Source organism: Corvus kubaryi, unplaced genomic scaffold (genome assembly GCF_017639235.1).
Source record: "Corvus kubaryi isolate FWS band 111438036 unplaced genomic scaffold, C.kubaryi_AGA036_p1.0 74, whole genome shotgun sequence".
NCBI lineage: Eukaryota > Metazoa > Chordata > Aves > Passeriformes > Corvidae > Corvus > Corvus kubaryi.
Genome location: NW_024582061.1, coordinates 18397312 through 18422030, shown reverse-complemented (window position 1 = coordinate 18422030; position 24719 = coordinate 18397312). Strand labels below are relative to the sequence as shown.

The window sequence follows — 24719 nt, the reverse complement described above, 5'->3', positions numbered from 1 at the left end:
AATCTAGACATAATTTTAAACACCATGACATTCAGCCTTCAAACTCTCTTCAGCTTTGATGTCTGCAAGAGCTAGTCAGACAGCAAGTTACAAACACCATTCATTATGCCATAATACAGGTATTTCACCTCCTCATTGCACCCAAGATCCCCCACTCTCTCCATATGCATGTTTCATTTAGCTACTTGTAGTGTGCAACATCTCCTTTCAACACTTTGAGAGACTGACCTCTGGGAGGTGTCTTTGCAGTGCCTAATACAAGACACCATAATAATGACATTAAAAATGAGAGAGTTGATATATGAAAGCCCTGGGGAATTACAGTAACCCCAAAGACACATACAAGAAGTCCAGAAGAGAGGAAGTTGAGGCAGTTAAATCACTGTGGATATATACTGGTGATAGACAGGAAGATAGACAGACAGACATATACACAGAAGATAGAGATGAAAGAATAAAACAAAGATAAGGCCAAGTAAGGCAATAAAGAGCAAAGCCTGGCTTAAAGAAAAAAAACAGAAGAGACAATATGTAGCCTTTATTCTTCTACCAGGATTACAGATGCTGTGGAGAAGATCACCTGCCAGCCTTCCAACCTCACCTTGAAGACATCAGCTGGCACACAGCACAGACAGTGAGTGACTGCAGCTCTTGGGCCCAAGCAGACCCTTGACCCAGATGCACCCACTTGTTTCAAGTGGGAGAGATTCCTCATGAGTCCTGCTCCCTTGCCCCCCTTCTTTCGTGAGACAGCCTCCAGTGCCACTGTGTTGACCACAGTCCAAAGGAACTGTTCAAAGACACAGGAACCACCTGAACCTCTAACCATACAAACCACATCACAGAAATGCTTCCTCCATTGGGGACCAGGTAAGAGTGCTGACACAGTCACTGACGCTGTCACTTAGTGCTGTTAAAGGGATTGCGGCAAATGGGGAAGCTCTGGCATTCAGAGTCCATTGCCTGTTGTCCCGTGTCTCCCCCTTTCTCCTCAATTCTCCAAATTACAACTAAACAATGCTAATTCATTAAATTGGGTTCATAAGACTTTTTTTCTACATCTCTGATTACTCTTGCTGCTTCCCCCAGTGTCATTCTAGTTTCACCAGACCTTTTGTGACGTGCTATCCACAGAACTGCAGAGAGATTTTAAGCCTTGCCATCACCCAGCAGAGCACAGAGATTACATCATATGCCTTGCAGGCTAAACTCCTGTTTATATGTCCAAGTACAGCATTTGCCTCTTTCTCAACAATACACAACCATGCTCAGCTTGTGATCCTCTTTTATCCTTTCCCCCAATCCTTTTCTACAGAACTGTGATCTGGTTGATCTTTCTCTGTGCTGTATTTATGTAGTCTATTATTCCTGCCAAGGTACAATAGTTTGCACTTGTCTCTATTGAATTACATCACACTTTTTCAGTGTACCTCCAGTTCGTCAAGAGCACTATGAATTTTAACTCTGTTCTCCAACAAATTCATAGTCCCCCCAGCTTTCTGTCATCTTCAAATTTAATGTGCAAATTCTACATCCACCATCAAGGCTATTAAAGAAAACATTGAACTGAACTGAGCACAGGACAGACCCTCATAGAACACCAGTCCATTCTCCTTTCTCTTTTGACATTCTTATTCATTTTGCATGCATTTGTTATTCACAAATAACAACTCTCCTCAAGACCTTGTTCCTCTAGATTGCTAGCAAAATATGTTAAAAGAGATGAAAAGATTACTGGAGTCCAAGTAGATGACACCTTAAGTTCCACCTCTGTCTACAAATGCCCATTACCCTGTTACAGGAAGATACTAGATTGGTCTGACATAACTTGTTCTTAACAAATCCTGGTGGACTTCTACAAGTCTCCATATCATTATTCAGGTGCTGACAGAGTTCAATTGATAATTTATGTCATATGCTTTCTGAGAACCAGGGTTAAGCAGCAGTGATTCCATAAATCTACAATTCCCGAGCTCCTTTTCCTTCTGCTCTCTCTGATCTTTTTTAAAGACAGGCATTGATGTTTCTCCAGTATCTAGCAAATACCAGCTGGGGTCAGCTTTACACATACAGATTCAATGTAGTGCCTTCAGCAAATGCCCTTTCTGTAAATTTGCTTTGAAAATGGAGCAGGTTGGGTATGTAAAGTGTTGCTGCAACAGGAGAAAGGAGGTTGTTACCTTGTTTCGGGAAACACGCACCCATGCCCTCGTGCAAGTCTCCCTTGTCAGGCTGACAGCAGAGTAGAGACTGGTATTGACATGCACCAGACCTCCCATCCTACAGCCCTGGCTCACAGCTCGTCCTGTCATCCCAGCCCCTGACAGCAATAAGCAGTTTAGTCAGTGTCTCTGTGACCCCACACCTGCAGCACCTCAACTATTTCAGTCCTTCCTCCCACTCCACACTCAGTTTTGTCAATATGCCTCTGTCCTGCTCAGCAGCATCCCCAGCTACTCTGTCCTGTTTAGCCTATCCAACCTGTGTGCTCAGCAGGGACTGATGTTAAGCTGATGGCTTGCACTTTCCCTGATATGACAGTTCTCATCCACTGTCCTGGTTTCAGCTGGGATAGACTTAATTTTCTTGCTATTAGCTGATACAGTGCTGTGGTTTTGATTTAGTGTGAGAATACTATTGATAACACACTGATGTTTTAGTTGTTTTTAAGTAGGGCTTACATGAAGTCAAGGACTTTTCAGTTTCCAGTCTGCCAGTGAGCAGGTGCACAAGAACATTGGGGAGAGCATGGCCAGGACAGCTGATCTGAACAAGTCAAAGGGACATTTCATGCCATAGAACATCATGCCTGGTATATAAACTGGGGGGAGTTGTTTGGCAGTCACCACTTGCTGCTCAGATATGGGTTGGGCACTGGTGAGCAGGCACTGAGAAACTGTATTGTATGTCATTTGTTTCTCTTGGGTTTTATTCCTCTCTTTCTTTATCTTCTTTCTCATTACTATTATTATTATCTTTTATTTTATTTCAATTTTTAAACTTTTTTTCTCTCAATAGACAAGTCATCTTTTTCTGATTCTCCTCCCCATCCCACTGGCAGAGGTTGGCAAGGGACTGCTTGGTGCACACTTGTTTGCTGGCATTAAACCACAACACCCACTCTTTCCTCCTCCTCCTTCTCCATCTCTTCTGAGACATTTCAACCCTGACTTGCTGCTTTCTCCTGCACCCACAGCTGTGTCAGTGCATCTTTCACCTCAATAAAAGCAGTTAATCCCGGGCAGGCAACAAGTTGTGAAATGTCTCAGTGTTAAAACCCAGGCTGTGGAAACCCAGGAGATGATCTGAGGTCTGCTACACTTGTTTCAGTTACAGCAGAGGACAGGCTGGACAGGAGTGATCAGGGAATAACCCACTGGAGGAAGAAGGCAACTGAACTGTGCTCTGGTGTGCCAAGTGGAAGTCAACAGCAGGCACAAGTTCTATGAGGGAAGAAGTGAAGAAGCTGAGACAACTGGAGAAAGGAAGTTTCTCCATAACTGCTGAGAGATCAATTAACCGGTGTCCTGGGAAACAGTGCTGTTCCAGCAATGAGCTCTGATGGGCAAAATAGCTTTTTCATGTACTAAATACCATGTGCACTCTTCAGTGCAGACAAGGACTCAAGAGCTCATCAATTATTGAACTTGCTTGAAAAGGCATTTAGGAGAACTGAACAAGAGGCCAGTCTGCAGTTCTACCTCAGTCCCAACTGGGCTGCTCTTAGCAACCCAGCCAGTGAGAAGGAAAGAGAAAGGTGGAGGTGGGGGGGAGAGAAGGAAGTAAGGAGAGAGAGAGAGAAAAGGAAAGAGCCTTCCCCTTGACAAAGGAAATCATGCATGGTGCAGGAAAGGCCTCCTTGATGCCTCATAGTATCACTCATGTAGTATCACCCTTTTCCTTCTAGAGCAATTCCTGTTTTCCTCAGGGTGCTGCCCATACCCTCCGAGGCCAGCTCCAGGACTGCAGAGAAGACCTTGGACTGGAGTCAGGTCAAGCCAAGGACACATCATTGCCCCAGCAGCACTGTTACCACATCCTGACCACTGTACTGCCCCAGACCTCAATGGACTTCACAGCTTTACGAAGAGCAGCCATAGACTATGGCACAGCTCAGTGGACTATGAAACACGCGACGCTCCTTTGTGTCAATGGCCATTTAGGGAAAGGCACGGACAGCCCTTACCCCAAATGAGCTGCCAACATTTAAACTCCCACCCCATCTATCAAAACACATTTTCACACAGAGATGTGATAGAAGACTGTCTCCTAACAGCACAAGCCCATGCATCCACTGCAATACACCATGAATGTTGGCTATAGCCAGCATTTAATCTTCACCATTGTTTTGGATATGAAGCACAACTCTCCAGAAAATTGCATGTCTAGGTGCATATCTCTCAGGAGATCCACAGCTGATGTGCTTTCAAAAAGAGAAAATGAGACGAAATCTCAAGGAACATCTGTGATCTCAAGTAACATTGTCTCACAATCACTCAGAACGTTTCTATTTGTGAACTAGATTTCCTTGGATGTGAAACGTCACTCAAGCCATTTAACAAGCATGAAGCTAAAATTTGACCAACCACAGAATTATACTAGCACTAAAAAGTGTGTCTTTATTAAAAAGAGGTATTTTTTTCTTCACAGTAATATCATTTGAAAAATACTTAGTAACGTCAAATTCTAAAGGCTTTTTGTTCAAGATTTTGGTTACAATTTTGAAATTTTGAAGAAGTTGGGTTAAGCATGCACAGAATAAGAATATTTTGGATCACCATGATCCCCAAATGGCAGAGCTTTCTAAACTAGGAGACTACAGAGGACTAGATACAATTATAAAAGACCACACCAGAATCAAATTGCTCACAATCCAGAAAAGAAACGAAGTCTTATGTTTCGAATCTGGAGTCTTTAAAAAGTGGTTACAAGTTTGTTCAAATTTATTTTTACTAGTATCTTTCATTTAGGATCACACATACATGCTTTGGGACCTAGGAAATACTTCTCCACAAACTAGAGCATGAGGTTATGGAACTTGCTGTCATAGCACAACAATAGGGAACATGGCTTGATGCTGAAGAAAGAACTGAGCATTCCTAGGTTTAGAAACTATTCCCAAAGTTGCAATGGCAATGATTAGAAAGAAGCAAAGACAAAGAAACTTGCATTTATAGGAGTGGTAAAAACTCTTGTGGTCAATCAAGACTGAAAGAAGTAATGGTGGCTTTAGGCCCTGCACACACACATAACAAGGCAGTGCTCCACACACACTGCAAGGACCAATATCTCTTAACTCACGCACAGAAATACACACAGGACCAGTACACTTCCATATCTACCCTGTTAAGCCCAACTATCCACATACACAACTTTCTGCAGACATCAAACATCACTCACCTATGCCCATCAAAGAGTAACATGCAAAGTTTTGTCTGCCCTACAGCACCTCACAGAAGTATCATCTCCTGGAAACACTGGGAAAATGGTCAAGATTCCCACCTAGTACCAACCACTCCCTGTTCACAGACATGTTGAGGTTTATTTCCAGGCTTATGTTTGGTGTATTGGGTGCAGAAGCAGACAAAAGCCAGAAGCTAGCCTGGATGATAAGTGTCAAGCAGAACACAACATTGCTGCATCATACTTTCACACCTGGCATTTTGGTTGCCTGAGATCTTTGGCCATTGAACAGAAGTCCCAGACTGCAGCCAAAAGAAGATAATAAAGAGGATAGAAAAAAACATCACCCCAAAACTAAAAACTTAGGCTATTTTCCCTGAAGACATAACACTGATGGGGAGTCTAGCTCATTTAATTAAGCCATTCCACAAGTAAATTTACCTCTGCTGACTGTCCTGGCCTACCGGAAACTCTGAAAGAACACAGCTTTGAACATAGAATTATGCCAGAAAAATGCTTGTCTGTAGAACAGTTTTATTTCTTTTCCTGGGCCCCAGGGGACCACACACTTAAAATATCCAAGGGACAAAGCCTTATACATTAAGTCCAAATCACTGGACACATAAATAAGTCCACTGGCATTTTTAACAGTTCTCAGCATCTGTGGAGGAGCCTGGAAGGACAGCCTGAAGATGCAATTCACTTTGCTCTCCAGAAAGCATAAGCAGAAGCAGTCCTGCCTTGCTACTGAGAAAATGGGACATTATGTCTTGAGCCACTCTGAAGTCTCCCACATCATTTATTGCCCACATTGAAACACAACCTGCTGTGGAGATGTTACGCTTCTAGCCATGGAGAGAAAAGCCTGTAGCATAGAGCAGAGGTTTCATAGCAGCTGCTGAAAGAAACCCCACTATTTCTGATTACCAGTGAAAGTCCCTTGATCTGTCTTCACCATGAAGTTAAGTGGCAGAGGCGTTGGACTGAAGGAGATGTTTAGGATTTAACACCTTTCAGAAAGTACTCCTCTCTACCCCCTTCTCTTGCCACAGCTTAATTTCAGCTGCCATTTCTCAAAATACACCTTCCTCAGCAGCCAGGAAAATTGGCTCCTGTGTTCAGGGGAGGGAGGGAAAATTGTCACATTGGACAGCTCCACCTCTCCTCCCTTGGCTTCTCTTACGGAGTTTGTGCACAGATTTAAGAATGAATTAGTCTATACCACATGCCATCCATCACAGGCTGCAGGGGTACTACAAGAAGGACCTAGAACAATCAAGCATCACCCTTGCAGAGGCAACTGCACCTTACAATGTTGCGTTAAAAACTGCTGCTGTAAAACAGGTAATAAGAAAAGAACACTTGCCCACGGCCACAGGTCAGAAGATCACTGGTACTCAGCATGGCTTCAAGATAGAGAACTACAAGCTGTCAAAATTTTCCTTTTCTCAAGTAAACTGATTTGTTGGGAATGGCGGTACAGAGGAAATTCTCATTCTGTGACAATAAATATTGAACCAATTTATACCAGAAATATGCCCCTTTGTAAACTATATTGTCAAAAGACTGAGGATGGAAATCAAAGCAAATAAAATTGTGTCTTCTTTAGGTGGATTTAGAAAAGAGATCATCACAGACAGTTTTAGTGAACTGCAGCAAAACCCTTTAGGAGTTTCCTCTGAATGTGGCAAACTGCAAGAGGTAACAGACATCATTGTGAGCTTCGGTCTGAACTCTTCTTTCATAGCCATGGCCACACAACTGCAAGTAGTCCAAATGACCATAACATAAACAGGAAGAAAAGTATTGCCTCCACAGCATGAGTCTCCCCTTTCAACAAGTGCTGATGAAAGCAGTCTCTAGGTCAGTCCATCCGCAAGCCAGAAGGTTTCTCTTTCTTCAGATGCACCAACAGAAAGAGGAAGCTTCACCTCATGCACTGTTGCAGTGCAAGGGCTTGAGGAGCTCGCCAGGCTGCTGGGCTGCTCCTCCCTTATTCACCAAGTCCCACTTCCTGGGACTTCTTCTGGCAGGCTGACAACAACCCATCAGTCATCTTGCTAAGGAAATTAGCTAAGGAATCGTCCTAACCCAGGCAAAGGCCACTTTGATTGATTCCTCTTCTTTTGAATTCTTGATTAATAATGGAGTGAACTTCCACTCTGATATGTCACTTCGTATATTCCACATTTCACAGTTCCCTACTATCCTGCATCTCCTCCAGTCCAAGTGTGTTGCCCTTGTCCCCTGCCCTCCCTCCCATTCCTTAGCAGTCCTGAGACTCACTGTGTGCAAGAGAGAGGCCCTATGAGAAAACTTTCTCCAGAAGAGAAGCCAGAAAAAGAAGGACAAGTAGTTTATTAGGCAACAAGGATGCTCCAGGCACCACAGATGTAAGATTTGCCAAACCTCATAAGATCATTAGGTTTATTTATTTCCCATTCTCTATTGTGTATTATTTCAATCTCTCCAAGTGCAATAGCAATAAAATTGAAAAACATCCATGGAAACACTTCCAATTAACACAAGGTCAGAAAAATGACATTAGAGACCTCCATAGCCCATAAAGAAGAACAACTGAGAAACAGCCTCAGCAAGCAGGCAGGCAGTGCAACTTGTCTTAAAGGTCAGCAACCTTTTGCCTGGGTTTTACCAAGAGCACGGAAGAAAGTATCAGTGTCTAGCACCCTGTGTGAAGATCACACTACCTGTAAGCTACATGCACAAACTTGATTTCAATCCAGGCTGAAAGACAAACCTATAAAATACTGAGGATGCAAAGCCACAGAGGGCTCTGAAGAACAGATTCAGTACCTTCAGTTGCACCAGAAACACAGAACAAGGTAGATCCACTCCTGAAAAGATAGGTACTGTAGGGTCCGTGTATGAGCACTATTCAATGAAATATCTCTAACCTAACTATGACTTTGGCACAGGCTCCTATACGCCCAGTAGCAAGAGAGATAACGACTGCAGTAAGAAGGGAACAAAACACAACAAGTAAAATCAAAACAAAGACATTTTTAAACAGCTGTGGTGCTATTTCTTGTCTGCATGTCCAACACAAAATAGATGGGACACCCTGGTACTGGGAGATCAGCCATCCAGTCTCATTTCATGGGCAAATTGGAACACAGTCTAGTGCTTTTCTGAGCCCTTGTGGCCTCTTCCAGTCAAGTCTGAGCCTTGAAAACTACCAAAAAAAGATGCCACTCACACTCACATGGAGGTCTTATCTCTCAGACCAACTACCCTTGTATAGATAAGCAATTACCTCTAACTACCCTGAAGCTGAAGTGAACAGAATGGACGTGTTAATGAAAAGCATGCATCTGACTCAGCAACTGGATCATGGTAATTACAACCTTCTCAGCTTCCCTGTTCCCAAACCTAAGCTGAAATAGGTGAAGAAAATCAGAGGTTTCTCAGATCTACTTCTATACAGGCAACTCAGAAACTACCTTCACCTGCAAGGAAACCCTCTGACAGGCAGGCAAATAAAGGGGAAGGTCAACTACTTTGGAAGATAGGTGTTTGCAGTATCTCTTAGATCTCCTCACAAAAGGCTCGTAACCTGTCTCCTTCTCTTTCTATAGAGACCATGGTGGTGTCAGAAAATCCTTGAAATCAGTTCCAGTTTACAGTGCTGTCAGTGCTATGCTCCAGGTAGATAGTTGACTGGCCGTGTGGCAGTCAGTATTCAGTTCACTGCTCTGCAAAGTGCTGCAGAAATAGATGACCAATAACTGCAAAATTTCAAGCAGAAATAACCTTGGCTTAGTCTCTTCCCCAAGACACAAGTTTGTAATCAAGGATGCAGTCAATTTTCTTTCAACATGGATCTCATGAGAGTCGTTTATTTTAACCCTTCCCACCTCTTCCCCCTTTTCTTGGCTATCTTCCTTTTCTGACTTTGCTGAGCTTTCTACCACAAGCCTGTCCAGCACTGTCTGGAGGGACAATGTTGGGAGACCATGGAAAGACTTCCCAAGCATGTGCATCTCACATGAAGAACCAGGCAAGAACTGCTGTCCCAACCCACCACAGGACAGAGATTGTGCTTGTTCCCCAGAAAGGGCTGGGTCAGGAACCGCAGTACCATTTTTACAGCATCAACATAACTCAGAATAGTCTGGTTTGCAGCAATGGAAGTGGGAGAGGGCAGAAAGCAGCAAGGAAAAGACACAAGCTTTGCATGTCACTATAGAGGATGGTATCTGGGTGGTCTGTGAGAGAGGCCTTTCAAGGACAGAACACTTCTTTTTTTGCTTTAATTTTTAGGAACCCTCTTGCAAAGTTGTGATGCTGTCTAAATATTTAGCATTCATTCTTATATCTCCTTCCAATAATTTCTGTATACTTCTTGCCACACAGCTGTGCCCATGTTCACCATACTCTTCATAAGCCCTCAATAGGGATTGCAGCTTCAGATTTGTCCAGGATCACAGAATCACAGAATGGCTTGAGTTGGAAGAGACCCTGAAGATCATCCAGTCCCAACCCACCTGCCACGTGCAGGGACACCTTTCACTAAACGAGGTTTCTCAAAGCCCCATCCAACTGTCCTTGAACACTTTCAGGATCTCAACCTTGAACTGATTTCCATCCTAGCTTTTTCCTCAGAAACCAAGGTTTGGTTATTCCATCAGCATCTGCACAGCTTTGCATTTATCATTGCAGAACTTTCTGGAGCAGAGAGAGATGATAATTTCCTCTGAAGGAGGTACAGTGGCTAAGAGTATGTTCTTTTTTTAATACCAGAATCATCTGGTTCATGTTTCTGGCTTCCTGAAGCACACAAAAATATCCATTTGAATAGAAATGAGACGAGGCCCCTGACATAGCTTCTGTTGCTGAAAATTTCAGAATAGTAGTCAAAAATTTGAAATAAAAAAAAAAGCAAACAAAAAAAATACGTGCCTGTTTGTAGCCATAAAAGACTCTAGAGTGTCACTTTTCAATCTTTCCGAATTCTCAAAAAAGCCAGGGTGTCTCAATGAAAATAAGCACTTCAAAAAAAAAATATATAATTGAAATACTAACTTTCCACCAGAAAAACTTTCAGAAGCAACAGAAGTGGGAGAGGGCAGAAGGCAGCAAGGAAAAGACACAAGCTTTGCATGTCACTATAGAGGATGGTATCTGGGTGGTCTGTGAGAGAGGCCTTTCAAGAACAGAACACTTCTTTTTTTGTTTTAATTTTTAGGAACCCTCTTGCAAAGTTGTGATGCTGTCTAAATATTTAACTATTAATTATTAAATATTAACTGCAAGTTAATTCAATAGGAGTTGCTTTAGGCCAGAGTAACTCAAATACATGTTTGCATATGTAGGCCTCTTTCCCAGGGCCTACACTTACGTATTGCAACAAATCAGCATCAACAGCTCTTCAGGTTACATATCCCTGAGACAAAGCCACCGTGAGCAGGATGGACAAACCAGTGCTTCTTCCAGGATAATAGTCACACTTCTATAATATGAAGAGCTTCATTATATCCCCTTAGATATAATTTCTCTACATGAGAGAGAAATTGCATTTCTCTACATGAAATTATACTTACGAGCTTGCCTTCACGGGACAATTTACCAGTAGAAGCCATACTAACTGAGAAGTCCGCAGCTTGAAGTCTCTGCTTGACCTTCTATCATCCCTTTAGAAATCCTTCACTGCCTTTCACTTCAACTCTGCACATCTGTACTCATCTCAGGGACAGTAACTGAGGTGGAACAGAGCACCCAGCACAAGGGCAGAAAGGTAGCACACAACATCCCAAGTGCTTGAGACATGGGCTTCATCTTCACCTTGCATCCTTTTTTATCTACTTTGACCCTGGATGCATAGCAAGCCAAGGCAAACAGCAACCCCCCATAACATCCTTCTCCTGTGCTGGCTCTACAGAAAGGTTCAATAATCCCCAAGGCCCCCCTCTGCTGGGTGCCTCCATTTTGATTCCAGAACCGACATCTAATATCCCCAAACTCTATTTTTGCCCACTGCTCCCCACTTCTGCTCTCCATGGTTCTCACTATGCCCCTTCACATGTGCCACTTAGTCTCTGAGGGCTTCTCCTAAACCATCTTCTGACCTTCCCACAGGTCCACCCATTTGGCCCTTGAGCCTCTTCTTTAGTCGTCCCTGTGGTGCCCTCTCCACTGCAGCAGCCCTCAGGGAATGTGAACACTTCTTGGGGGATAGGTCATCACTGCAGCTGGCCCTGTGCTGCCAGGAGAAGTCCTTACTGTGGACACACACAGCTTATCCAGGACCTCTGGAATGTAGTGCCAACAGAGTGACAGCACCTGTGAAGCAGAGAGGAGACATTGCCAGGACCCACACTTGTCCTACTTGGGCCTGTTTGAGGTTGATCTTTTCAGGCTCCCTCTGTACCAGAGGAAGCAAAGGTGCCTTTGAGCAGGGTTCTGACTTTTAGGCACTTGGAATTGCCTCCTGGAAGAGTCAGTCTCGTGACTGGTCACCTCATAAATGAGGTCCAACTTTGTAAATTTTGCCTCCCTTTTTCCTGGGATCCCAAGCTCTGATCCTTCTCAGAAACAGTGGCATCAAGCAGCACCCCAGCTACCAGTGAGGCTTTGTGCTAAGCTCCCCCTGTCCTGTGAGACTGCTTGGAGGTCCTGTTTTTCTCAGCTGCCCTCATCATCCACATCCTCTACCTACTCCTGCAGGCACTGCACAAAAAAGGCAAAGGTCCCCTTTCTGGAACAGGACTTGAAAATACCTAATCTTTTGCTCACATTTCCTTCATCTCAGATCCCAGCTGAAATCACGGGGAACTTTTTTCCTCCCTTACCTACCCCTTTCACTGCCCTCTGTCAGAATTATTCAGCTCTCTGAAGCATTACCAGATACACTATGTAGGAAAGATATGGCAGAAGAAATTAAATAGTATTGTTAGGTATCTATAATTACCCCAAGTCATTTTTTTCCACAGTGCAGCAATTTGAAATCTCTCACAGCACTCTCTTTGGAAAGCAGATGTTGACCATGTCAGCTGTGTGCTAAGAATGCATTTTCATGAGTTGCGTTTCTTGGAATTTGCAAAGTGGTGGTGGTGGCAGAGGGGGATGATCCTGGAAAATTCCACCCATGCAGGCACAAAGCAGGCAGTGCAGAGACCTGCCAGCCTCCTCAGGGCACCAGGGGCTTCTCAGCCACCTCTCTCTGTCATGGCACCAACTGGGCCTGCTCCCATCAAGCAAAGGAAATTTCTTCTACATTCCTGCCCATAGGAAGGCAGGCAGGGCTGCTGGGGGAAGAGCAAATCTGGGAGAGGGAGGGTTTCTCCTGGGGGTAGGGAGGGTTGTGCTGCTCTCCCTCCAGAGCAACACACTGACAGACATGGAACAATGAAACATTTAGTGGATGTCTCTGCTGTCAGTCCCTCTCCATCTCCCTCCCATGTGGTCTGTTCTGTCTCACAGTCAACAGCTACAGCAACCAGGCTCCCAGCACATCCATCAGACTACTGTTCTGAATCTTCTAAAAGAACCCACTCTTTCCCCAATATTACATTTAAATGCACTTTTGGTCTACCCCCTGCCTCCCCATTACTCTTTAATTACATTCACTTGGATTGTATTAAAGAAGTCCTTCCTTTTCTTACTGATTATTCCCTTCAAACACTTGCAGAAAATTATCATACTCCCTATCTAGCAAAAATATATATTTGGGAAAAATCTACCCTCTGGAACCAGACAAGGGTCCAGTGAAATACAGGTGAGCCAGAGAAAGCAGGTTTTAACTAAAGTTCAAGTAACACTGCACAACAAACCCTGGGAATTCTTCAGAGTGTTTATTTGAGACAGGGGACTTCTTAATGGAGAAAGTTCCTAGTGCCAATTCCACTAGACTGTACTCTTTTAATCTTTATTTGTAAGACAGTGTCTCCACTAGTCCCAGGCTGGAGCAAGGTGTCTGAGCAATGAACGGGAAAATATATACACACTCAGGACTTATTCTGGACCCAAACAGGAGACAGAGCATGGATAGAACAAATGTTCAAACAGAGACACAGAGAGTTCTCTACGGGCCTGTTTCTCAGACTTTCCAAAAGCCGAGACCTCAAACAGAAGTCACCTGTAAGAAAAGGAACAGGGCATGAAGCTGGTGGAAACTACAAATGCAGGCTGATCTATAGACACAGGACAAGCTCAAGGAAAGCAGCTGTCCACAGGTAGCCCCTGTCAAAGGCGAAAAAAGCTACAGAAATGAGATGCTGCCATAAGCCCAGCAGTCTTTACAAAGCAAACATAATTTAATGCAGCAATACAAAGAACTCTGGCCTCGGTGAAAATGAGCACACATCTAAGAAGGAAAGCAAATAGCTCCCACTTCTAAAAAAGAACAAAAGTAAAGCACTAGCCTGAAAGAAGTGACCTGAGCAATCCTGAATTTTTAAAACACCCAGATGATGCTTAGAGCAAACAGTTAAACTCAGCGTGCCGGAGCTGATCTCCGGCAGCAGACTGCAGAATGGACTCTTTCTGCTTTTTCCACATCTCCCAGCTTGGATGGTGAGACTGTTGTATGACACTGTTTAGACTGGAAAACTTGCAGCACCTCTGCTATCCAGTGCTGCACCCAATATAAGTTGATTTACCAGCAAAGACTAATTCCTCTCAAAAACCACATGATTACATAAACCAGGATGGATCTACAGGGAGAACAAAAAGATGTGCAACACCTATTAGCATTGACACTGCACTGTGCAGTTTCTCCAGTCACATAAGTCCCCACACTGCAGGCTCCACCACTGACCAAAATGGTGTTCTGATGAAGTTGTGCAAAAAAAGATTTTTTCAAAGCAATCTATGAACAACACCAAAAAAAAAAAAAAAAAAAAAAGAAAAAAGAAAATTAAAGGTATTGCTTCAATCTAAACCCAGGTTTGTTTGCTTTTTAGAATTTTCCACTTATCAAACTCAGTCATTCAACATACACAAAAAAATCATGTTCTTTACCAGACACAAACAATAAAAATGATGGAAATTTGGATCGAAACACACATCTGCAGAGACACATCAATACTCACTAGCAACGAAGTACCAGTTAAAAAATCTAAAAAAAAAAATAAAATCGTAGTCCCAAAGGCTAGACCTTCCTCATGAGAGGTGACAGAGACTGCAGTTTAAGCCTCCATTCTGAGTCAGGCAGAAGTTATTTGAATATAGTTTTCCCACTGCCCAGTAGTCTGTCCTCACTGTTTGCCTAACGAGGCTCTGGGTTCTGGGGGAAGATGCTGCCATTTTCTCCTCCACATCACCTTTGTGAATGGTATCTAAAGGCTTTTGTAAGTCTACATGAAAACACCAAGATGTCAGTTTTCATTTACAGCAATAAAACTTTCAAAATAAATCCTCCATATCTGGCCAAAATTAATTAATGTTTTCATTGATCCTGAACTATGTTTTTTCACAGACTCATTTGTTCCTCCCACCATTTGTTCTTCCACACATATGGAAATTTGTTCCATATTTCTGAGGCTTGGGCATTGTCATCTGGAAAGGGAAAGACACAGGCCTTATCACTCCTCTTATTTAATGATCCATGTCATTTTCCCCACAAACAGACTTTGTGGACAAAGTTGGCCAGAACCTAATTAAAAATTCTTCGCCTCCTTCTGTTTGAGACTCCTGTTCCTTACCTTACATGGCTGTGCAGCGCTATTTTGCATCATTAAACAGCCTAACCCCATTCCACCACTTGAGCGGCTGAATGTTACTCACAGTGAAATGTTGCCTCTATGTTAATTTCACAAAGCGCTTAGGATCCTTCTCGAAGGAAGGAACAATGGAAATGTAAGTCATTATCATGTACGGGAACTGAGGAAATAAACCTAAGGGAAACAAGCACCAGAAACTGTCACACAAAATGCAGACCGATTTGAAAGCTCAAACGGGAACAAGACAACGGCTGTCAAGCAGCCTTTCAGGCTTGGCATGGTGGGAGACATTGCAGCATGCAGCTAGCCCGGCAGAAGGAAATTAAATAAGACTGTCAAACTGCTGACTCAGCAGAAGACAGCACAACTCCCAGCACATTTTAGAATTAAGCCCAGGTCAGTAAATGCCAGGTCCTTTCACAAGGAAGAAAGGCCAAAGGATGGTCACAGAAACTCAGACACCACTGCAAGGCAACGAAAGAATCAGTGCCAGGATCTGATGTTACCAAAGGCAGTCTGAAAAAATTATAGACTCGGGGAAAACAGTTCAGGCACAGGGAAAACAAATGATGCTGAACATATTGTATGCTCAAATCGATGAGACTGAGAACATGCCAGAGCTCACGAACAGCAAGAGTAACTCAAGCACAGAGTAGCTCCAGTGATAACCACACTTTTAACACTGAAATACCTTTGAAAAACAGCAGAGAAGTTAACACATAACAGTGCAGAGAAGACCACAAGGGAAAAGACTGTCCTGGTCTAGTAAAAAATACTGTCAAGATGCAGTTCAGCATCAAGCCAAGTCAACCACATACAACCAGGACTCAAACACAAAACAAGGAGCATGTGAGAACAAGCACGGGAACACCAGCCAGAACCAACACCAGAGGAGAAAAACAAACCGAGCCAGATACAACAAACAAGCTATTTCTTACTGAAAAAAAAGTCTGAGCCATTTCATATTAAGAAAACCTTATTTCAAATTCATTCCGAAGCAAATGTGGCCAGACTTTTACTGAAGGAAAAGCAAACTGCCAAAATCTTACCAAAAACAAATAGAGAAGAGAAGGAGAAGGAAGAGAAAGAAAAAGGCAAAAGAAAGAAAAACATAGGGTCCTATGAATATGCAGCGCTTCCCTTCTCTCAAGCCCCATGGAAGGAAAACAGAGCCTCCAGTTAATAACATTCAGATAATGTAAAAATAGAAAAAGCAAAGGATTCACAGGCCAAGCAAAGATGTCGTTGACATGAGACAGTCTCAAGCAAATGCAACTGAACAGATGAAAACACACCCTCAGGCACTGGGGGCACATTCACTCACTGTGAGTCTCCTTCAGCTGAAGCTCTGCTAGTGCTTTCTCCAGACTCAGTTTGGTTGGCTGCAAGCTTTCTGTGCCCTCATCTCTTCATGCATTTCAAATCTTAAAGCTGCCTAAATTCCCATGCTTCCTTCATCTGCCTTTTCACGGCACAGTCTGGCCACCAAAAGCAACAGGAAATAAACTTCCTCTTCCAATGGCACCTGTGTGGTTCCTCGCTGCTACAGACTCCCTGAAGTGATTTCCAGTATGTGACTGGGCACAAAGCAAGGGGAAGTGGAAGTGGCTATGCTGTGTATCTCTCCAGTACTGAAGGATACATAACCTCTTCATGTCACTCCTGAGCGGAGTACAGATGAAGCAAGTACTGTTGGACTCATAAACAGTCACAGAATTACAGAATCTTAGAATATTCTCAGTTGGAAAGGATCTGCAAGGATCACTGAAGTCCAACTTCTGGCCCTGGACAGGACCATCCCAAGAATCACATCACGTGCCTGAGTGTTGTCCAAACGCTTCTTGAGCTATGGCAGCCTTGATTCTATGACCACTGCCCTGGGGAGCCTGTTCCAGTGCCCAACCACCCTCTGGGTGAAGAAACTTTTCCTAATATTTAGCTTAAACCTCCCCTGGCTTCATGCCATATCCTTGTGTCCTGTCACTAGTCACAGAGAAAAGAGATCAGTGTCTGCCTCTCTGCTTCCCCTCGTGAGGAAGAGTTGGACTTGATCCTTGTGCGTCTCTTACAACTCAGAATGTTCTGTGATTCTGTGAAGCTGTAGATTGCTATGACATCTCTGCTCAGTCTCCTCTTCTCCAGGCTGAACAAGCCAAATGACCTCAGCCATTTCAGTCAGTTCACTCGTACATGGAATTTGGGGAGTAAGTTCATTCTTGTGCTCAGATTGAAATTAGGGACCAAATCAAACCACCTTCCTGGTTTTGGGGTTTTTTTTGGTTTTGGGTTTCTTTGAGGACGTTGTGGACTGATCAGGGATGACGATAGGATGGATCCCTGATACTGTGCTGTGATAGGAATATGTAATTACTGTACCCATGCCTGAAAGCTCATCTTCCCATAGCAAATCAGCTATCTCCTGCATTAAAATATGGATGCTTATACTCCCCAACATGCTGGGATGAAACATTCCCACAATCAATGAAATGCTCATGATTAAAGGAACACAGATACACAGCAGCATCTGAGATGCCATGGAAACCTCCAAGCTGCTGGTAAGCAGAAGGGGTTTCAACCAGAAGCAGTGTGGCTCTGGCACTAGCACACTAGCTCTGCACTGGGAGTTTGTGCTGCATTCCAAGATGTGGCCTTAGCAGGGTTTTTTTGGTTCTCTGTAAAGTTAGGATTATCCCCTCAGATGTTAAGAAGACTGGAAATTTTCCAGCAGCACAGGGTATTTTTGAGCTGTTGCACCTTCTGAGCTGCAGTTCTCCAAGCACCTTTACTGCTTTTCCCTGTCTGCCCTTCACGCTCTCGATGAGGCTCCCATAAGCCTGCACAAAGCCGGTTATAATTCTCCACTGCCTATCAAAGCCTTCACAAGAGTTAGGCAGTTGGTGTGTAAAGCCTGCTACCTACCATGCTGACTAATGTTGTCTGATTGTTCCCTTGTACTCCCCCGTTGGTCCATCTGTACCCATCTGCTACCTTTTGTCTTCTAATTAAAGTGTAACCACTTTGGGGTAGGAGCCACCTTTTTTGTTAGTGTTCACTCAGCTCCCTGCAGAGCAGAGTCCCAAGTCCATAACTGGGTGCTGGGGACAGCAATGATGACGTTCAAGAGATGACTGCATATACATGTGGCAAAGGGTTACAGTGGCACCTCTCACTGTGTGGCATGAGCACGTTAGCTGAGAGAAAGCTCCAGACAAGAGTTCTCATCCAGAATACAACGAAGGTGAGAGCAGTCTTCTCTTGTGGCTGGGTGTTGTTATCACATTAGTACACTGAGCACAATCCTCTGGGATCCCCTGTCCAAAGAGTTAGGTTGGCAACCCTAGTAAAGGTCAGATGGCTGCTATCACCCTCATCAGCCACACCAGCTCAGAAAATGGTAGGAAGCATTCTAACTACAGCCTGGGCTTAATAAAGATCTCCAGATATTCCAATATCTGATTTGCATAAGAGGACAAGGTCTCTCCAAGAAGCTGTCATTGTTTCAATGTAAGAATTCCCTCCAGTGGCAAGGGAGTAGGGTCTGGTGGAGAAGAGCCAGAATATTTTTCTGCAGGCTCATGAATCATACAAATGCACTCCAAAATTCAAGCAAAGTCAGGAACTGCTTCAGCAAGAGGCAAAGAGAGTGAACAGCTTATAAGGACATAACATACAGTGGTTAGGAAGAGATACCCAGTATGTTCTCTTTGGTCAGAGCTAGACTAGCTTATGCATGTCCACAAGATTTATGTAGAAGGCTCTTTCATAAAGATTGTTCCGTTTATCCTCTGATAGTGAAGGCTTTGTGTGGCACTTGAATCTGCCCTTCTCCTTAGGAGTCAGTGTAAGATTAACATGTCCATAATTAGCCACAAATACATACTGTTAGATCCTGGACAACTGTGAGAAGTCAGGCCAAATCTTGGCCCTGGGTGCAGCATAGGTGCACAAATAAAGCCATCTGGTTGTCTGATTGAATCAGGGTCATAAACAGACCCATCAGATATGACCTAGATCAGGTATCTAAGGGACATTCACTTGGGAGTGGGATATCCATAAAATATGTATTCTTTGATGCAAGTCTGCTGTCTAATGAGAAGTAAGGCATTCAGCAAATTATGGTCTCTTAGAGACATGTCCAAAAAGAACACTTTAAAAATAAGAGGGAAAATGCACGTACAGACTCCCGTTCTAATTTCAGCCATGTGTGCTTGAATCCAGAACAGTCCCTCTTCCCTAAGAGAAGCTATATTATTCTAAAAACTGGTTCTATGGGAACAGAATCAGTCACTTACTCTGAGTAGGTTTAAACAAACTTCTATGCCATTTCTCCCCAGGGACAATGAGTCATAAATCCCCATGTACACAGCAAAATTAGCAAAACAAGACTGATCGGCAAAAACAATCCAATCTTGTCTCACTGTAAAAAGAGTCGGTGGAATAAAAAGTCATTTCCTCCCTGGACACACAGGCAAGATGCCAGAACTCCACACACAGAGCAGAACCTAACCAAAGGCAGTAGCTTCTACCCCATGGAGGCCAGCGTACATGTGCATGCATGTGTAAGTGATCAGAAAGGCTTGCTTAGGTGGGCACCAGACAACACGAGGAAGAAACTGTCTCAAACAATCTAGTCATCTTTCCAAAGGCAGGGGAGGCCCTTCAGAAAAGGCTTGGGTTTGTACAGCTGCAGTTTTCACCTCACAACCCTATATTCTTGTTCCTCTCCTATTTTTAAAGAGCCTTCTTTAAGGAGGTTTTTATTCTCTAAGATAGTGAAATTAAAAAAATCAAAGTCCTTCCTTCTGCTAAGCAATATAGCAGATAGGATAACATGATTCACATTGATTCTTCATGGGGTGGTCAGTACCACATGAAACGTTACTAAAAGCCAAGAATACTGATCAGTATTTTCAGTCCTCTTCTTCCTCTCCCCTGTTCTTTCTGCCACTGGGACGTTGAAGCACACAGAGACGACAGTGAATATTTCTTTTAATGCACAGAAAGACTTGAGATCAGGCCTGAAGGCTGCATCATCATCAAATGCTACAGCCTCTTCAGCATCTCTGTGGTGCTCATCAGCTCTCCAAAGGTGCAGACTTCGGAGGTGACAACTTCCTCCGTAAGAGCTTTTGTTCGCAGCCATCCACAACAGCCCTCACATGCCAACTGCCTGCTCGTACAAAAGGTTCATGGTAGAAGCTTGCGGAAATTATGTCCTCACTGGGCCAGGCTTGAAGTTTTTGCTGATCAGCTTGTCCATAACCTGGGTTTTCTCTCCTATGAAATAAGTGGCTTTTTGTGAAACACTCTTCAGGTTTGTCTTGCTCATCTAGTCACAGAAATGTAGGCTGGCAGAGCACCACAAGAGATCACTTACTGCATCCACCAGCTCGGAGGCAGGACAAGATAGATTGAGATCCTGCACTGTTGGTTATTTTTCTCTGTGTCCTCCAGCAAATGAACCTCTACCAGCAAATGAGCCTCACCATGTCTCACCATGCCAATAATCAGACAGCTCCCTACATATCTAACTGAAATCTTTCTGCTTGAAAATTTAGCAAGACAACTTCTTCTTTCTCCCTACTGGGGCATGAAAAGCAGCTGACCACTATGTCCTTTTTTCAATAATCATTTAGGTGTCCAAAGATTTATCTTGCTCTCTTTCATAATTTTTTCAGATAAGGGAAATCTTCACTTTTAATTTTTCTCTTCTAAATCATTCTTTCCTTCCTGTATCTCCCTCCCACATCCCAGGGGAATGCTTGCCAGGCATGCATGGGCATAATGGTGCTCTGTCCCAAGCTGGAGACAGGGTCACAGAAGTTCACAAACTCATCTTATGCAGACTGTGATCAAGGCTGAACACATCTCTGGAAAGCCCATGTGGCAGAGAGTAGTGGCACTATTTTCCACCCTGTTGCAGCATTAGGAAGTCCTGGAAGTCCACAGTCACTGAGGCAGCTGACAGGATGTCACAGCAAATGGCCCCATTCTCAGGGAGCGCTAATGTGTGCAATGCTGTAAGGGTACAGGCAAAGAGCAGCCTGCCCGAGAATTTGTAATCATGGCCACACTGATGGCTAGAGGAAGCAGAACAGACCCTGCTAGAGTTGAAGAGTTCAAAAGTCAATGCTGATAATTATAGCACCAGCAGCAGACAAACATTTTATCTCCTAAGCTGGGTGAAGGTTGATAGGGGCAGAGGATTAGTACATGCTGCAGGGAGAATGAATCTTTCAACGTAAGTTTCCCATCTGTCCTCTAAGATGGCTTGTAGTGGCACCCCGACCAAAACCATCACCTGGGGCTTTGCTTGTCCAGACAGGAAGAGGAGTTAATGGGGCGTGCCTGGTAAGAGATGGAGGGAGCTCACAAATCAAAGGGCTCTGTGGGGTGGCACAAGATGTTGGTGTCAAGAGCCTCATGGCAAGGTGCTCTGAATCCCCAGTGACATGCCTAAGAGAAGAGGCAGAGAAGCATCAGCAAAATGGAGAGGCTGAGCACAACCTAGTGATAGAAGTGATGCAAAACTCACTAGTAATTAAAGTAGAGAAAGAATCTGAAAGAGGGCCTCAGAGTTCATAACATTTGTGTCATGCCCAGGTTTGCTGGGGGAAAGTGAGGAAGCAGATGGGAGGAGCTGGGAGCTAAAGGGACAGGACTGCTGGGGGTGGGGCTAGTGGGGTAGGACTCAGTAGAGAAGGAGGATGTGAGCAAGAGGTGGAGATAGCAGCACTTGCTAACTCTCACAAAGGGATCATGAACCCAGAATTGAGTCCTCATCATATGTGGGATCATAGGAGAGCAGAAGAGAAAGGCAAATAGTGAAGAAAAATACTGGGTGAAAACTCTTCCCACACAAAATATCACAACCCAATGACACAAAACCTAGTGTAGTACTGAGCCTCTGGCTCACTTTGCAAGAATCTGGCTCCCACTCATCACTGCACTGAGGCATGGCCCTTCATGGAGCATAAGAGCAGACCTCCTTCACCACCTCCATATGCATACCTGCACCTCTATGATAAATACAACAGGGGCATCTAGGCATCAAAACACAGCTAGGCTATCTGGCCAGTGAAGCAAAGAGCTTTACTAACCAGCTGATGAAAAGGTAGTGAGGAAAGGCATGCAGCCTTCTGCCCCCAAGTAGCAGAGTACAGAGAAGTGAATGAAATTCAGCACATTTGCTTATCATGATGAATCATGCCTCATGGCTAAGACAAACAGGAGAGCTCAAGCTACTGCCCCCTTGTAGAAAGTGGTTTCTCTTCTTGTTCTTTCATGATTGTCAGCCCTACAAGGCTTCAGTTTGTCTGAAGCACTCATGAGAAGATTTATCATCATCAGAGTCTGGGGGCAGCTGCAGCTCCTCTGGAAAATTAATTCCTGTTCTGAAGTAACGGGTGAGGTTGTGAAGATATTTATTCCCAAATTGGGACAAAAAATCAAAATTGCAAAAGATTTCACAGACCTGAAATCCTGAAACAGTTCAGTCACTGTCTGGATCTTTGCTGCTCAGAAAATGGAAGACTTCACACCTATTTTAAAACATATCTTTTTATATATCTCTACTCCATGAGACATACCCTCAAAATCCATTTGCCATCTTTCAAGAATTGAATGCACCAAGCTGTACAGAGATGCAAACCGTGTTACTAAATCCAGAGGAGGCTAACAGAAATGATCAGAAGACTAGAAAACATGACCTACCAAGAGGGACTGAACAATTCTTGTTAACCTACACCGGAGATGACTGGGAGACAACATGATAGAAGCCTTCAAACCCACATAGGGAAGATAAGAAGTGGTAGAGAATAAACAATTCCCTATGTCCATTAGGGAGACACAAAGTATTAATGGGCTTAAACTGCAGCCAGGGAAATCTAGGTTAGACATTAGAAAAACTTAGCAGAGTAAGGAGAAAGAAGCCATAGAAGAGATTGACTCAGGTTTTCATGGGATTTCTAGCATTGAAGGTCTCCCAGAACAGGTGAGACAAACATCTGACAGGAATAATTTCAGTCTAGCTGAACCCTCTCTTGGGGACAGGGAGGGACTAGATGACCTCTCGATGTTCCTTCCAGGCATAGCATCTGATTATGGATAAAGTTGTGTAGTTAAAGACTGAGCTATAGTGAATGCAACTGGACCAAATCAGTGTTTCGCATGCAGCCCTTCATCTCCTGTCTCCTACTGCCTGAGTGTTTGCCTAAAAGTTGCCAGGATGAAGCACCTTGCTATTTACATAAAATTAGTGTGAGAATTTGGATGATGTTCCAAAGCAATGCACTTATAAAGGTACTGGAATTATGTGCTAAAAATGTATTAATAATTTCTTGTATTGTGGCTTGTATTGTGGCATTGCCTGGGAGCTGTTGTTAAGGGCCAACACTGTTTTGCCTGACTCTCTGCAAACATGGAACAAAACTATCATCTTTGTTACAAAGATCTCTGCTTCACATTTATATTTTAATGTTTGCATTTCTGCTGAATGGAAAAAAATTAAGAAAAAGAACATGAGATTCCAAGTACGAAAGGTTTTGGTCTGTGATCAGAACATGTTGGAGATTACCTTGGTGTCTTCCAGGAAGAACCTGCCAGTGTAAAATTCAATCAGTTCAGAGTTTGATTGTAATAATCTGATCTCTCTGAGCAAGACATCCACTTCAAGATAAAACATATGTGTCCAGGAAGCACTACATGCTTTTCTTAGCACTAATACCACAGTTCATCGTAGCCTCATTTCAGTTCACCCCCAGTTCCTATGAAATGAAGGGTTGTTTTGGTTTAATGGATACCAAATAGTCCCCACAGACGGCAAGGTTCAGGCAGGTCCCAGGTCTAATCCCAACAGCCATGATCACCAGGATCCCTTCCACTAATCGTCTGGCTCATCTGAGAGACCACAAATACACTCTCAGAGGCTGAACAACCCTTCTTACCACTGACGGAAGCCACCGAGCCTTCACTGAGGGTGCGACGTGAAGCATGTGACAGGCAAGATAAAAACAGGACTGTATTTAGCCGTGCCTCCCCAGGGACTGCAAAGCATTCCAGCAACAGATTCCCACAGCCAGCCCAGCTAATAATCCCTAGGAGGATTCATGCTGCTACCGCCTCATTTTCCTTCTCTGACAATGGAATTTTCCCCCGTGAGAACAAATTTGGTGCCACCTAGGAACAAATCCTCCTGGACTTTTCCTGGTAAGCATAAATGAAGTTGAGCGACGGACCGAGCCTGACGTGAGGTCTCTGCAGCCTGAGCTTTGCATGTCCACACCCTGTGCAGTATCTAGACAGCCTGCCTTCAACTATGTCCAAGAGCTGTCCACACATGCTATGCCACGCCATGCCATTTGTTTCCTCACACTCCTGACCCACTGAGACCTCCTCCAGCTCTAACAGACCATACACCCTCATCTGGTCTTCAAAGTGCCAAGACCATGAGGTAGACAGGTCCTTCTGGAAACCAGGCACAAGCTGGGGCCTTTTACCTTCTTCCCAAACTCCTGCAACTACTGGGAGACCCTAGTGCCTGCCAAGCACTAATGTGATTGCTCTTCTGTCTCATCCACAAGTTGTTCCTACAGCTCTCTCCCGAATACACTTCTCCTGACAGCTCCCCATTTCATT

General features: G+C 43.8%; 1 protein-coding gene and 1 long non-coding RNA gene across 5 annotated transcripts in view; both read right to left on the bottom strand.

The window, feature by feature from the left end:
* Positions 1 to 24719, bottom strand: part of GRIN2B (glutamate ionotropic receptor NMDA type subunit 2B) — a 241102-nt gene that overhangs the window by 70222 nt on the left and 146161 nt on the right. The gene's annotated exons all lie outside the window — the stretch shown is intronic.
* LOC121675263 lies at positions 4656 to 24703 on the bottom strand. Its single transcript, XR_006020018.1, has 3 exons — positions 24694 to 24703; positions 16796 to 16867; positions 4656 to 4669 (listed from the first exon to the last, which is right to left on the bottom strand). It is a non-coding gene; the product is annotated as an uncharacterized LOC121675263 (long non-coding RNA).